We start from the raw sequence: 13,680 nt of genomic DNA on the forward strand, positions 1-13,680 counted from the left end.
TTGATCACAACAACTTATACAGCAAGACTATACTTTCAGGGATCATTTCTATAGTGCGTTACTTGAGAAATGTGTGTCTAAAGTGGTAGATCTCGCTATCCATGATGACGATTCAAGATATTCCCGTTCAGAGCATGAATCTGGTGGCTAGAAATGACTTTGCTCATTTTTCTTCCACCTTTGATGACTGTTCCTTGTTCTTCAATGAACGTGGATGAAGGGAATATGTTCTGAGTGGATGTTAACCATGTACAATAAAAACTACTGAAATCTCTTCCAAATCCTTATCGTTAGTAAAATAAAACTTCTTGAATCACTCCTGAGACCCCAGAAATACTCTTTTCAGTTTTCTGGCTTTTGTTGATCTCCATGTCCAGCCCTTATATTTTGCTTCAAAATGAGGTGTTTTAACATTTTCCTTTCTGGACAACCTTTGACCTTCATACGTAGAAGAATCTTGTACTTTCTAACAACTTTTATGTAGCATGTGAGTGTCATAGAGCAAAACATGTTACATGTGCATGTTCGATAGAGTCTCAGCTTTTCATAGATAGCTTTTAGTAGTTTGTAATTCAAACCATTCTGACTCTAAAGATGTTTTTGGAAAAAAAGACCCGGGCCTGGGCACGTTCGGAATCCGTCTTTGTCTCACAAAGACAGATCTATCTCAGCCCCTGTTAATCACACAGACTAACTATTGGTACCACTGGATGCGGAAGACAAAGACGAATCTGATGGTACAACCCATACGTTTATAGCTGAAACACACAATGTTTAAACGGGGGTAGACTTCAACAAAAATAACCAGCTTTGAAATATGGATGGCTGTCCACCAACATTAGGTCATATTTTACCTGTTGGCAACCAGCATCGTTGACCATATTTCTCAATTGAGGAACCTAGCAATTCTCCATAATTAACATAATTTGATTGCAACAACTGTTGATGCTGAGAATGCAACACAAACCGGTGGTGCAAATGCTCTTTTCAAGATGCTCCACCTTGATCACAACAACTTATACAGCAAGACTATACTTTCAGGGATCATTTCTATAGTGCGTTACTTGAGAAATGTGTGTCTAAAGTGGTAGATCTCGCTATCCATGATGACGATTCAAGATATTCCCGTTCAGAGCATGAATCTGGTGGCTAGAAATGACTTTGCTCATTTTTCTTCCACCTTTGATGACTGTTCCTTGTTCTTCAATGAACGTGGATGAAGGGAATATGTTCTGAGTGGATGTTAACCATGTACAATAAAAACTACTGAAATCTCTTCCAAATCCTTATCGTTAGTAAAATAAAACTTCTTGAATCACTCCTGAGACCCCAGCAATACTCTTTTCAGTGTTCTGGCTTTTGTTGATCTCCATGTCCAGCCCTTATATTTTGCTTCAAAATGAGGTGTTTTAACATTTTCCTTTCAGGACAACCTTTGACCTTCATACGTAGAAGAACCTTGTACTTTCTAACAACTTTTATGTAGCATGTGAGAGTCATAGAGCAAAACATGTTACATGTGCATGTTCGATAGAGTCTCAGCTTTTCATAGATAGCTTTTAGTAGTTTGTAATTCAAACCATTCTGACTCTAAAGATGTTTTTGGAAAAAAAGACCCGGGCCTGGGCACGTTCGGAATCCGTCTTTGTCTCACAAAGACAGATCTATCTCAGCCCCTGTTAATCACACAGACTAACTATTGGTACCACTGGATGCGGAAGACAAAGACGAATCTGATGGTACAACCCATACGTTTATAGCTGAAACACACAATGTTTAAACGGGGGTAGACTTCAACAAAAATAACCAGCTTTGAAATATGGATGGCTGTCCACCAACATTAGGTCATATTTTACATGTTGGCAACCAGCATCGTTGACCATATTTCTCAATTGAGGAACCTAGCAATTCTCCATAATTAACATAATTTGATTGCAACAACTGTTGATGCTGAGAATGCAACACAAACCGGTGGTGCAAATGCTCTTTCAAGATGCTCCACCTTGATCACAACAACTTATACAGCAAGACTATACTTTCAGGGATCATTTCTATAGTGCGTTACTTGAGAAATGTGTGTCTAAAGTGGTAGATCTCGCTATCCATGATGACGATTCAAGATATTCCCGTTCAGAGCATGAATCTGGTGGCTAGAAATGACTTTGCTCATTTTTCTTCCACCTTTGATGACTGTTCCTTGTTCTTCAATGAACGTGGATGAAGGGAATATGTTCTGAGTGGATGTTAACCATGTACAATAAAAACTACTGAAATCTCTTCCAAATCCTTATCGTTAGTAAAATAAAACTTCTTGAATCACTCCTGAGACCCCAGAAATACTCTTTTCAGTTTTCTGGCTTTTGTTGATCTCCATGTCCAGCCCTTATATTTTGCTTCAAAATGAGGTGTTTTAACATTTTCCTTTCTGGACAACCTTTGACCTTCATACGTAGAAGAATCTTGTACTTTCTAACAACTTTTATGTAGCATGTGAGTGTCATAGAGCAAAACATGTTACATGTGCATGTTCGATAGAGTCTCAGCTTTTCATAGATAGCTTTTAGTAGTTTGTAATTCAAACCATTCTGACTCTAAAGATGTTTTTGGAAAAAAAGACCCGGGCCTGGGCACGTTCGGAATCCGTCTTTGTCTCACAAAGACAGATCTATCTCAGCCCCTGTTAATCACACAGACTAACTATTGGTACCACTGGATGCGGAAGACAAAGACGAATCTGATGGTACAACCCATACGTTTATAGCTGAAACACACAATGTTTAAACGGGGGTAGACTTCAACAAAAATAACCAGCTTTGAAATATGGATGGCTGTCCACCAACATTAGGTCATATTTTACATGTTGGCAACCAGCATCGTTGACCATATTTCTCAATTGAGGAACCTAGCAATTCTCCATAATTAACATAATTTGATTGCAACAACTGTTGATGCTGAGAATGCAACACAAACCGGTGGTGCAAATGCTCTTTTCAAGATGCTCCACCTTGATCACAACAACTTATACAGCAAGACTATACTTTCAGGGATCATTTCTATAGTGCGTTACTTGAGAAATGTGTGTCTAAAGTGGTAGATCTCGCTATCCATGATGACGATTCAAGATATTCCCGTTCAGAGCATGAATCTGGTGGCTAGAAATGACTTTGCTCATTTTTCTTCCACCTTTGATGACTGTTCCTTGTTCTTCAATGAACGTGGATGAAGGGAATATGTTCTGAGTGGATGTTAACCATGTACAATAAAAACTACTGAAATCTCTTCCAAATCCTTATCGTTAGTAAAATAAAACTTCTTGAATCACTCCTGAGACCCCAGAAATACTCTTTTCAGTTTTCTGGCTTTTGTTGATCTCCATGTCCAGCCCTTATATTTTGCTTCAAAATGAGGTGTTTTAACATTTTCCTTTCTGGACAACCTTTGACCTTCATACGTAGAAGAACCTTGTACTTTCTAACAACTTTTATGTAGCATGTGAGTGTCATAGAGCAAAACATGTTACATGTGCATGTTCGATAGAGTCTCAGCTTTTCATAGATAGCTTTTAGTAGTTTGTAATTCAAACCATTCTGACTCTAAAGATGTTTTTGGAAAAAAGACCCGGGCCTGGGCACGTTCGAATCCGTCTTTGTCTCACAAAGACAGATCTATCTCAGCCCCTGTTAATCACACAGACTAACTATTGGTACCACTGGATGCGGAAGACAAAGACGAATCTGATGGTACAACCCATACGTTTATAGCTGAAACACACAATGTTTAAACGGGGGTAGACTTCAACAAAAATAACCAGCTTTGAAATATGGATGGCTGTCCACCAACATTAGGTCATATTTTACCTGTTGGCAGCCAGCATCGTTGACCATATTTCTCAATTGAGGAACCTAGCAATTCTCCATAATTAACATAATTTGATTGCAACAACTGTTGATGCTGAGAATGCAACACAAACCGGTGGTGCAAATGCTCTTTCAAGATGCTCCACCTTGATCACAACAACTTATACAGCAAGACTATACTTTCAGGGATCATTTCTATAGTGCGTTACTTGAGAAATGTGTGTCTAAAGTGGTAGATCTCGCTATCCATGATGACGATTCAAGATATTCCCGTTCAGAGCATGAATCTGGTGGCTAGAAATGACTTTGCTCATTTTTCTTCCACCTTTGATGACTGTTCCTTGTTCTTCAATGAACGTGGATGAAGGGAATATGTTCTGAGTGGATGTTAACCATGTACAATAAAAACTACTGAAATCTCTTCCAAATCCTTATCGTTAGTAAAATAAAACTTCTTGAATCACTCCTGAGACCCCAGAAATACTCTTTTCAGTTTTCTGGCTTTTGTTGATCTCCATGTCCAGCCCTTATATTTTGCTTCAAAATGAGGTGTTTTAACATTTTCCTTTCTGGACAACCTTTGACCTTCATACGTAGAAGAATCTTGTACTTTCTAACAACTTTTATGTAGCATGTGAGTGTCATAGAGCAAAACATGTTACATGTGCATGTTCGATAGAGTCTCAGCTTTTCATAGATAGCTTTTAGTAGTTTGTAATTCAAACCATTCTGACTCTAAAGATGTTTTTGGAAAAAAAGACCCGGGCCTGGGCACGTTCGGAATCCGTCTTTGTCTCACAAAGACAGATCTATCTCAGCCCCTGTTAATCACACAGACTAACTATTGGTACCACTGGATGCGGAAGACAAAGACGAATCTGATGGTACAACCCATACGTTTATAGCTGAAACACACAATGTTTAAACGGGGGTAGACTTCAACAAAAATAACCAGCTTTGAAATATGGATGGCTGTCCACCAACATTAGGTCATATTTTACATGTTGGCAACCAGCATCGTTGACCATATTTCTCAATTGAGGAACCTAGCAATTCTCCATAATTAACATAATTTGATTGCAACAACTGTTGATGCTGAGAATGCAACACAAACCGGTGGTGCAAATGCTCTTTTCAAGATGCTCCACCTTGATCACAACAACTTATACAGCAAGACTATACTTTCAGGGATCATTTCTATAGTGCGTTACTTGAGAAATGTGTGTCTAAAGTGGTAGATCTCGCTATCCATGATGACGATTCAAGATATTCCCGTTCAGAGCATGAATCTGGTGGCTAGAAATGACTTTGCTCATTTTTCTTCCACCTTTGATGACTGTTCCTTGTTCTTCAATGAACGTGGATGAAGGGAATATGTTCTGAGTGGATGTTAACCATGTACAATAAAAACTACTGAAATCTCTTCCAAATCCTTATCGTTAGTAAAATAAAACTTCTTGAATCACTCCTGAGACCCCAGAAATACTCTTTTCAGTTTTCTGGCTTTTGTTGATCTCCATGTCCAGCCCTTATATTTTGCTTCAAAATGAGGTGTTTTAACATTTTCCTTTCTGGACAACCTTTGACCTTCATACGTAGAAGAACTTTTTACTTTCTAACAACTTTTATGTAGCATGTGAGTGTCATAGAGCAAAACATGTTACATGTGCATGTTCGATAGAGTCTCAGCTTTTCATAGATAGCTTTTAGTAGTTTGTAATTCAAACCATTCTGACTCTAAAGATGTTTTTGGAAAAAAAGACCCGGGCCTGGGCACGTTCGGAATCCGTCTTTGTCTCACAAAGACAGATCTATCTCAGCCCCTGTTAATCACACAGACTAACTATTGGTACCACTGGATGCGGAAGACAAAGACGAATCTGATGGTACAACCCATACGTTTATAGCTGAAACACACAATGTTTAAACGGGGGTAGACTTCAACAAAAATAACCAGCTTTGAAATATGGATGGCTGTCCACCAACATTAGGTCATATTTTACATGTTGGCAACCAGCATCGTTGACCATATTTCTCAATTGAGGAACCTAGCAATTCTCCATAATTAACATAATTTGATTGCAACAACTGTTGATGCTGAGAATGCAACACAAACCGGTGGTGCAAATGCTCTTTTCAAGATGCTCCACCTTGATCACAACAACTTATACAGCAAGACTATACTTTCAGGGATCATTTCTATAGTGCGTTACTTGAGAAATGTGTGTCTAAAGTGGTAGATCTCGCTATCCATGATGACGATTCAAGATATTCCCGTTCAGAGCATGAATCTGGTGGCTAGAAATGACTTTGCTCATTTTTCTTCCACCTTTGATGACTGTTCCTTGTTCTTCAATGAACGTGGATGAAGGGAATATGTTCTGAGTGGATGTTAACCATGTACAATAAAAACTACTGAAATCTCTTCCAAATCCTTATCGTTAGTAAAATAAAACTTCTTGAATCACTCCTGAGACCCCAGAAATACTCTTTTCAGTTTTCTGGCTTTTGTTGATCTCCATGTCCAGCCCTTATATTTTTCTTCAAAATTAGGTGTTTTAACATTTTCATTTCAGGACAACCTTTGACCTTCATACGTAGAAGAACCTTGTACTTTCTAACAACTTTTATGTAGCATGTGAGTGTCATAGAGCAAAACATGTTACATGTGCATGTTCGATAGAGTCTCAGCTTTTCATAGATAGCTTTTAGTAGTTTGTAATTCAAACCATTCTGACTCTAAAGATGTTTTTGGAAAAAAAGACCCGGGCCTGGGCACGTTCGGAATCCGTCTTTGTCTCACAAAGACAGATCTATCTCAGCCCCTGTTAATCACACAGACTAACTATTGGTACCACTGGATGCGGAAGACAAAGACGAATCTGATGGTACAACCCATACGTTTATAGCTGAAACACACAATGTTTAAACGGGGGTAGACTTCAACAAAAATAACCAGCTTTGAAATATGGATGGCTGTCCACCAACATTAGGTCATATTTTACCTGTTGGCAGCCAGCATCGTTGACCATATTTCTCAATTGAGGAACCTAGCAATTCTCCATAATTAACATAATTTGATTGCAACAACTGTTGATGCTGAGAATGCAACACAAACCGGTGGTGCAAATGCTCTTTTCAAGATGCTCCACCTTGATCACAACAACTTATACAGCAAGACTATACTTTCAGGGATCATTTCTATAGTGCGTTACTTGAGAAATGTGTGTCTAAAGTGGTAGATCTCGCTATCCATGATGACGATTCAAGATATTCCCGTTCAGAGCATGAATCTGGTGGCTAGAAATGACTTTGCTCATTTTTCTTCCACCTTTGATGACTGTTCCTTGTTCTTCAATGAACGTGGATGAAGGGAATATGTTCTGAGTGGATGTTAACCATGTACAATAAAAACTACTGAAATCTCTTCCAAATCCTTATCGTTAGTAAAATAAAACTTCTTGAATCACTCCTGAGACCCCAGAAATACTCTTTTCAGTTTTCTGGCTTTTGTTGATCTCCATGTCCAGCCCTTATATTTTTCTTCAAAATTAGGTGTTTTAACATTTTCATTTCAGGACAACCTTTGACCTTCATACGTAGAAGAACCTTGTACTTTCTAACAACTTTTATGTAGCATGTGAGTGTCATAGAGCAAAACATGTTACATGTGCATGTTCGATAGAGTCTCAGCTTTTCATAGATAGCTTTTAGTAGTTTGTAATTCAAACCATTCTGACTCTAAAGATGTTTTTGGAAAAAAAGACCCGGGCCTGGGCACGTTCGGAATCCGTCTTTGTCTCACAAAGACAGATCTATCTCAGCCCCTGTTAATCACACAGACTAACTATTGGTACCACTGGATGCGGAAGACAAAGACGAATCTGATGGTACAACCCATACGTTTATAGCTGAAACACACAATGTTTAAACGGGGTAGACTTCAACAAAAATAACCAGCTTTGAAATATGGATGGCTGTCCACCAACATTAGGTCATATTTTACCTGTTGGCAACCAGCATCGTTGACCATATTTCTCAATTGAGGAACCTAGCAATTCTCCATAATTAACATAATTTGATTGCAACAACTGTTGATGCTGAGAATGCAACACAAACCGGTGGTGCAAATGCTCTTTTCAAGATGCTCCACCTTGATCACAACAACTTATACAGCAAGACTATACTTTCAGGGATCATTTCTATAGTGCGTTACTTGAGAAATGTGTGTCTAAAGTGGTAGATCTCGCTATCCATGATGACGATTCAAGATATTCCCGTTCAGAGCATGAATCTGGTGGCTAGAAATGACTTTGCTCATTTTTCTTCCACCTTTGATGACTGTTCCTTGTTCTTCAATGAACGTGGATGAAGGGAATATGTTCTGAGTGGATGTTAACCATGTACAATAAAAACTACTGAAATCTCTTCCAAATCCTTATCGTTAGTAAAATAAAACTTCTTGAATCACTCCTGAGACCCCAGAAATACTCTTTTCAGTTTTCTGGCTTTTGTTGATCTCCATGTCCAGCCCTTATATTTTGCTTCAAAATTAGGTGTTTTAACATTTTCCTTTCTGGACAACCTTTGACCTTCATACGTAGAAGAACCTTGTACTTTCTAACAACTTTTATGTAGCATGTGAGTGTCATAGAGCAAAACATGTTACATGTGCATGTTCGATAGAGTCTCAGCTTTTCATAGATAGCTTTTAGTAGTTTGTAATTCAAACCATTCTGACTCTAAAGATGTTTTTGGAAAAAAAGACCCGGGCCTGGGCACGTTCGGAATCCGTCTTTGTCTCACAAAGACAGATCTATCTCAGCCCCTGTTAATCACACAGACTAACTATTGGTACCACTGGATGCGGAAGACAAAGACGAATCTGATGGTACAACCCATACGTTTATAGCTGAAACACACAATGTTTAAACGGGGATAGACTTCAACAAAAATAACCAGCTTTGAAATATGGATGACTGTCCACCAACATTAGGTCATATTTTACATGTTGGCAACCAGCATCGTTGACCATATTTCTCAATTGAGGAACCTAGCAATTCTCCATAATTAACATAATTTGATTGCAACAACTGTTGATGCTGAGAATGCAACACAAACCGGTGGTGCAAATGCTCTTTTCAAGATGCTCCACCTTGATCACAACAACTTATACAGCAAGACTATACTTTCAGGGATCATTTCTATAGTGCGTTACTTGAGAAATGTGTTTCTAAAGTGGTAGATCTCGCCATCCATGATGACGATTAAAGATATTCCCGTTCAGAGCATGAATCTGGTGGCTAGAAATGACTTTGCTCATTTTTCTTCCACCTTTGATGACTGTTCCTTGTTCTTCAATGAACGTGGATGAAGGGAATATGTTCTGAGTGGATGTTAACCATGTACAATAAAAACTACTGAAATCTCTTCCAAATCCTTATCGTTAGTAAAATAAAACTTCTTGAATCACTCCTGAGACCCCAGCAATACTCTTTTCAGTGTTCTGGCTTTTGTTGATCTCCATGTCCAGCCCTTATATTTTGCTTCAAAATTAGGTGTTTTAACATTTTCCTTTCAGGACAACCTTTGACCTTCATACGTAGAAGAACCTTGTACTTTCTAACAACTTTTATGTAGCATGTGAGAGTCATAGAGCAAAACATGTTACATGTGCATGTTCGATAGAGTCTCAGCTTTTCATAGATAGCTTTTAGTAGTTTGATTCAAACAATGACTTATCAATGACCCAAAACCAGATCAGATCGGTTAATCCCTACTGTTGTGTCACTGAGTTGTCGTAATGCTTCAGCAAATGTACATTATCCCGGGGATGTTGGGAATATCCAATGTAGGGTGACCTAATTTATGTCACTCTAACTGCCCTGAATGCCTCTGATGATTCTACAGCTATTGTATGCTGTAATTATGTGCCTATGAACCAGAGTTAATCTGTTAGCCCTGAAGCGGTGTGCATCTCACCCTGCACTAACATAATTAAGATCAGCATGTCTACTTCTGCTTGGCTTCCCAGTAAACCAATGAAAATAATCAAACATCTCAGAACAGTGCTAAAAATAGCCCACATTAACATATGTAGTTTAAGAAACAAAGTTCATGACATCAATAATTTTCTTGTAACAGATGACATTCATAATTTCTGAAAATCACTTAGATAATACCTTTGATGATACAGTGGTAGAAATACATGGTTATAACATCTACAGAAAATATAGAAATGCCAATGGTGGAGGTGTTGCCATTTATATTCAGAACCACATTCCTGTAAATCTTAAAATGGTTCTCATGTTAAATAATATTGAAGTAATATTGTTACAAGTTCATCTTCCTCACCTAAAGGCCATTATTGTGGGAAGCTGCTATAGACCACCAAGTGCTAACAGTCAGTATCTGGATAACATGTGTGAAATGCTTGATAATATATGTGATATCGACAGAGAGGTATATTTTCTGGGTGATTTAAATACGGACTTGCTTTCATCAAACTTCAGACTCAAGAAATAGCTTCAAACTGTAACTTGTGCCTGCAACCTGGTTCAGGTTATCAGTCAACCTACTGTATCAGGGTAGTTACAAACAGCACAGAAGTTAAATCATCAAACATTTTATTGATCACATCTTTACCAATTACTGCAGAAATTTGCTTTAAAGCAGTATCCAAATCCATCAGATGTAGTGATCACAATATAATAGCCATATTTAGGAAAACCAAAGTTCCAAAGGCTGGGCCAAATATACTGAATAGGAGGTCATACAATAAGTTGTGTAGTGATTGCTATGTTGTTGATGTAAAGAATATTTGTTGGTCTGTGGTGTGTAATGAGGCGCAACCAGACACTGCACTTGACATATTTATGAAATGTCTTATTCCAGTTACTAATAAGCATGCACCAATTAAGAAAATGACTGTAAAAACTATTAAATCCCCATGGATTGTTGAGGAATTAAAAAATTGTATGGTTGAGAGGGGTGAGGTAAAAGAATGGGACATAAATCTGGCTGCACAACAGATTGGCAAACATACTGCAAATTGAGAAATCATGTGACTAAACTGAATCAAAAGAAAAATAAACTATATTATGAAACAAAGAAAAAAGATTTAAAGAATGATAGTAAAAAGCTTTGGAGCATCTTAAATAAAATTTTGGGCAAAAAGACAAACTCAACTCCATCATACATTGAATCAGATGCCTCATTCATCACAAAAGCCACTGATATTGGCAATTACTTTAATTATTTTTTTCATTGGCAAGATTAGCAAACATAGGCATGACATGTGAGCAACAAATGCTGACACTACAAATCCAAATATAACTGATCAAATTATTTAGAATTTTGAAAAAAAAAGGTATTGTTGTCTATCAACAATGACGAGCCACCGGGGTCTGACAACTTGGATGGAATAATAGCGGTCGATATTGCCACTCCTATTTGCAATATTTTCTATCTAAGCCTACTAGAAAGTGTGTGCCCTCAGGCCTGGAGGGAAGCAAAAGTAATTCAACTACCCAAGAATAGTTAAGCCCCCTGTACTGGCTCAAATACCACCGACCAATGAACCTGTTACCAACTCTTAGTAAACTTTGACAACAGACTTTCAGCACGCTTATAGGGAAGGACATTCAACAAGCATGGCACTTGCACAAATGATTGATGATTGGCTGAGAGAAATTGATGATAAAAAAATTGTGGGAGCTGTTTTGTTAGACTTCAGTGCGGCTATTGACATCGATCATAGTCTGCTGATGGAAAAACGTATGTGCTATGGATTTACACCCCCTGCTATATTGTGGATAAAGATTTACCTCTCTAACATAACACAGAGGGTGTTCTTTAATGGAGGCCTCTTCAACATAATCAAGGTAGAATCAGGAATTCCCCAGGGTAGCGTTCTAGGCCTCTTATTTATTTTTATACTAATGACATGCCACTGGCCCTGAGCAAAGCCAATGTGCCTATGTATGCGGATGACTCAACACTATACACGTCAGCTACTGCAGGGAGTGAAATCACTGCAACACTTAAGAGCTGCGGTTAGTTTCAGAATGGATGGCAAGGAATAAGTTAGTCATAACTATTTCAAAAACAAAAAACATTTTGTATTTAGGACAAATCATTCACTAAACCCTAAACCTCAACTAAATCTTGTAATGAAGAAATAATGATGAAGATTTGAGATATTTCTTTCAGAGCGTGTGTCGTGACTAGGAGTGACTTTGCTAATTTTCGTTCCACCATTGACGACTGTTGCTTGTTGTTCAATGGGATTTGGATGAAGGGAACATGTTCTGAGTGGATGCTGATCATGTTAAAATAAATGAAAATAGCTGTTGACTCTGAGAATGCAACACATACTGGCGGTGCAAATGCTCTTTTCAAGATGCTCGACCTTGATCACAACAGCTGCTCCACCAAGATGATACATTCTATGATCACTTCTACAGTTATTTACTTCAGAAATGTGTTTCTAAAGTGTTAGGTTTTGCTATCCGTGATGAACATTTAGGATATTCCTTCCAATACATGGATGTGGTTAAAGTGCTAAACCAATCAAAATGTATTTTAAATTTTAGATTCTTCGAAGTAGCCACCCTTTGACTTGATGACAGCTTTGCACATTTGGCATTCTCTCAACCAGCTCCACCTGGAGTGCTTTTCCAACAGTATTGAAGGAGTTCCCTCAAATACTGAGTATGTGTTGGCTGCTTTTCCTTCACTTTCCGGTTCAACTCATCCCAAACCATCTCAATTGGGTTGAGGTCGGGTGATTGTGGAGGCCAGGTCACCTGATGCAGCACTCCATCACTCCCCTTCTTAATCAAATAGCCCTTACACAGCCTGGAGGTGTGGTGGATCATTATCCTGTTGAAAAGCAAATGATAGTCCCACTAAGCGCAAAGCAGATTGGATGGTGGATCGCTACAAAATGATGTGGTAGCCATGCTGGTTAAGTGTACCTTGAATTCTAAATAAATCACATACAGTGTCACCAGCAAAGCACCCACACACCACCTCCTCCATGCTTCACGATGGGAATCACCTACTCTGCGTCTCACAAAGACACGGCAGTTGGAACCAGAAATCCTACATTTGGACTCATTTGGACATACTTCCACCGGTCTAACGTCCATTGCTTGTGTTTCTTGGCCCAAGCAAGTCTCTTCTTCTTACTAGTGTCATTTAGTAGTGGTTTCTTTGCAGAAAATCAACCATGAAGGCCTGATTCACGCAGCCTCCTCTGAACAGTTGATGCTGAGAGTTGAGATGTGTCTGTTACTTAAACTATGGAAAGCATTTATTTGGGCTGCTATATCTGAGGCTGGTAACTCTAATGAACTTATCCTCTGCAGCAGGGGTAACTCTGGGTCTTCCTTTCCTGTGGTGGTCCTCATGAGAGCCAGTTTCATTATAGCGCTTGATGGTTTTTGCGACTGCACTTGAAGAAACTTTCAAAGTTCCACCCTACCTTGTCACAACACAACTGATTGGCTCAAACACATTATGAAGGAAAAAAATTCCACAAATGTACTTTTAACAATGCACATTTGTAAATTCAAATGCATTTCAGGTGACTGCCTTATGAAGCTGGTTGAGAGAATGCCAAGTGTGCAAAGCTTTCATCAAGTCAAAGGGTGGCTACTATTAAATATATTTATTTGCTGAACACTTTTTTGGTTATTACGTGATTCCATATGTGTTATTTCATAGTTTTGATGTCTTCACTCTTGTTCTATAATGTAGAAAATAGTTCAAATAAAGAAAAGCCATTTAATGAGTAGGTGTGTCCAAACTTTTGACTGGT

General features: G+C 38.4%; 10 non-coding genes and 1 pseudogene across 10 annotated transcripts; all 11 read left to right on the top strand.

Moving 5' to 3' along the window:
* The first annotated feature begins 23 nt into the window (after positions 1-23).
* Positions 24-239, top strand: LOC127912267 (small nucleolar RNA U3). Its single transcript, XR_008081646.1, has one exon. It is a non-coding gene; the product is annotated as a small nucleolar RNA U3 (small nucleolar RNA).
* Positions 240-1,025: 786 nt separating this feature from the next.
* On the top strand, positions 1,026-1,241 carry LOC127912268 (small nucleolar RNA U3). The gene has a single exon (XR_008081647.1). It is a non-coding gene; the product is annotated as a small nucleolar RNA U3 (small nucleolar RNA).
* Positions 1,242-2,026: 785 nt separating this feature from the next.
* Positions 2,027-2,242, top strand: LOC127912269 (small nucleolar RNA U3). The gene has a single exon (XR_008081648.1). It is a non-coding gene; the product is annotated as a small nucleolar RNA U3 (small nucleolar RNA).
* Positions 2,243-3,028: 786 nt separating this feature from the next.
* On the top strand, positions 3,029-3,244 carry LOC127912270 (small nucleolar RNA U3). Its single transcript, XR_008081649.1, has one exon. It is a non-coding gene; the product is annotated as a small nucleolar RNA U3 (small nucleolar RNA).
* A 783-nt stretch (positions 3,245-4,027) lies between these two features.
* Positions 4,028-4,243, top strand: LOC127912271 (small nucleolar RNA U3). The gene has a single exon (XR_008081650.1). It is a non-coding gene; the product is annotated as a small nucleolar RNA U3 (small nucleolar RNA).
* Positions 4,244-5,029: 786 nt separating this feature from the next.
* On the top strand, positions 5,030-5,245 carry LOC127912272 (small nucleolar RNA U3). Its single transcript, XR_008081651.1, has one exon. It is a non-coding gene; the product is annotated as a small nucleolar RNA U3 (small nucleolar RNA).
* Positions 5,246-6,031: 786 nt separating this feature from the next.
* Positions 6,032-6,247, top strand: LOC127912273 (small nucleolar RNA U3). Its single transcript, XR_008081652.1, has one exon. It is a non-coding gene; the product is annotated as a small nucleolar RNA U3 (small nucleolar RNA).
* A 786-nt stretch (positions 6,248-7,033) lies between these two features.
* On the top strand, positions 7,034-7,249 carry LOC127912274 (small nucleolar RNA U3). The gene has a single exon (XR_008081653.1). It is a non-coding gene; the product is annotated as a small nucleolar RNA U3 (small nucleolar RNA).
* Positions 7,250-8,034: 785 nt separating this feature from the next.
* Positions 8,035-8,250, top strand: LOC127912275 (small nucleolar RNA U3). Its single transcript, XR_008081654.1, has one exon. It is a non-coding gene; the product is annotated as a small nucleolar RNA U3 (small nucleolar RNA).
* Positions 8,251-9,036: 786 nt separating this feature from the next.
* LOC127912252 (small nucleolar RNA U3) lies at positions 9,037-9,252 on the top strand. The gene has a single exon (XR_008081631.1). It is a non-coding gene; the product is annotated as a small nucleolar RNA U3 (small nucleolar RNA).
* A 2,731-nt stretch (positions 9,253-11,983) lies between these two features.
* On the top strand, positions 11,984-12,172 carry LOC118359390 (uncharacterized; annotated as a pseudogene).
* The last annotated feature ends 1,508 nt before the right edge of the window (positions 12,173-13,680 follow it).

This window comes from Oncorhynchus keta, chromosome 26 (genome assembly GCF_023373465.1).
Source record: "Oncorhynchus keta strain PuntledgeMale-10-30-2019 chromosome 26, Oket_V2, whole genome shotgun sequence".
NCBI classification, from domain to species: domain Eukaryota; kingdom Metazoa; phylum Chordata; class Actinopteri; order Salmoniformes; family Salmonidae; genus Oncorhynchus; species Oncorhynchus keta.